General features: G+C 31.5%; 1 protein-coding gene across 36 annotated transcripts in view; it reads left to right on the top strand.

The window, feature by feature from the left end:
• The window catches only part of CLASP2 (cytoplasmic linker associated protein 2), a 203,727-nt gene that overhangs the window by 143,053 nt on the left and 58,824 nt on the right, over nucleotides 1–1,850 (top strand). The window lies entirely within an intron of this gene.

Here is a 1,850-nt window from a genome sequence, read left to right as displayed (position 1 = left end):
CTGGAGTGCAGTGGTGTGATCTCAGCTCACTGCAACCTCCGCCTCCTGGGTTTAAGCAATTCTCCTGCCTCAATCTCGCAAGTAGCTGGGATTACAGGCACACGCCACCACACCTGGCTGATCTTTTGTATTTTTGAGAGAGACGGGGTTTTACCATGTTTGCCAGGCCGGTCTCAAATTCCTGACCCAGGTGATCCGCCTGCCGTAGCCTCCCAAAGTGCTGGGATTACAGGCATGAGGCACCACACCTGGCTGTAAATTCCCATTCTTAGAAAGCAAGCATTAATATAATTCCAGTCAATTCCCACTTGACTTGAAAGGTCTTAGAAAAGTAGAAACTTAGCAAATTAAAAAAATTTTAAGTTTATTTGAAAATTAACTACTTAAATGATAATACATAGGATATGGAATTTTTTAATAAGTGGAAAGAAAAGCTGACAACTTTTTAAAATAACTTACTGCTTATTCTATTAAATGGCATAATTATATTTCTCAGAAATGCTATATAAATCCAGTAAATTGTAAATAATATCTTTCAATTACATTATACTACTCAGTATAAGTGGTGATAAGGTTAATTATAATGAATTTGAAAAAATTAAGTTTACAGACAAAACGTAAAAATATATAACAAATAAGGAAAGGTTAAATATATAATGAATATATGATATATATGTAAATAAATATAAATTTATTATATATGATATATATTTATTATATATCATGAATTACATATATAACTATATTTAATGAATTACATATGTAATATGTCATATATTCATTATATATTTAACCCTTCCCTATTTGTTATTTTTATGTTTTATCTGTAAGCTTAATATTTTCATTATATATGTAATGAATTATATCTATATAGATATATATCATTATGTATGTAATTAATATATAAATCGTGTATCTATATAAATATATAAATTATAGATATTTATATAAAAATTAAATAGATATAATCCATTACATATTATATAGATATAATTCATTACATATATAATATCTGTATAATTCATTGTGTATATAATAAAATGTGTCATATATTCATTATATTTATATATGAATTATATGTATAAACATATACATAATAAATAGTGAATATACACCTCTGAGGAAAAAATATGACCGAGAGATTGGGCCTTAATACAAAATAAAAGATGTGTATAATTTTCACACACTTGTGTGATTCAAGCATGAGCTGAATTTTAAATGACATTCTTGACTCCTTAGTAGACTAAAATTTTACTTTCTTTTCCTGGCCTTTTGAAAAATTGTTTGCATAGAAGTTCAGCATTACAGATCAATAGAGAAATGCAAATCAACCCCACAAAGAGATACCATTTCACACAAGTCAGAATGGTTATCATTGAAAAGTCAAAAAATAACAGATGCTGGCATGGTTGTGGAGAAAAAGGGACACTTTTACACTATTGTTGGGAGTGTAAATTAGTTGATCTATTGTGGAAGATAGTGTAGCAATTCCTCAAAGACCTAGAGACAGAAATATCATTTGAACCAGCAATCCCACTACTAGGTATATACCCAAAGGAATATAAATCATTCTGTTATAAAGACACATGCACATGTATGTTCACTGTAGCACTATTCATAATAGCAAAGACATGGAATCAATCTAAATGCCCATCAGTGATAGACTGGTTAAAGAAAATGTGGTACAGGTTACGGGAACTGAAGCTGCAGATTAAGCCTGATCAAGATGACAACCTCCCAAAAGCACCGAGACTTCGTGGCAGAGCCCATGGGGGAAAAGCCAGTGGGGAGCCTGGCCGGGATTGGTGAAGTCCTGGGCAAGAAGCTGGAGGAAAGGGGCTTTGACAAGG

This window comes from Cebus imitator, unplaced genomic scaffold (genome assembly GCF_001604975.1).
Source record: "Cebus imitator isolate Cc_AM_T3 unplaced genomic scaffold, Cebus_imitator-1.0 Scaffold21, whole genome shotgun sequence".
Lineage (NCBI taxonomy): Eukaryota > Metazoa > Chordata > Mammalia > Primates > Cebidae > Cebus > Cebus imitator.
This window is presented reverse-complemented; position numbering and strand designations above follow the sequence as displayed.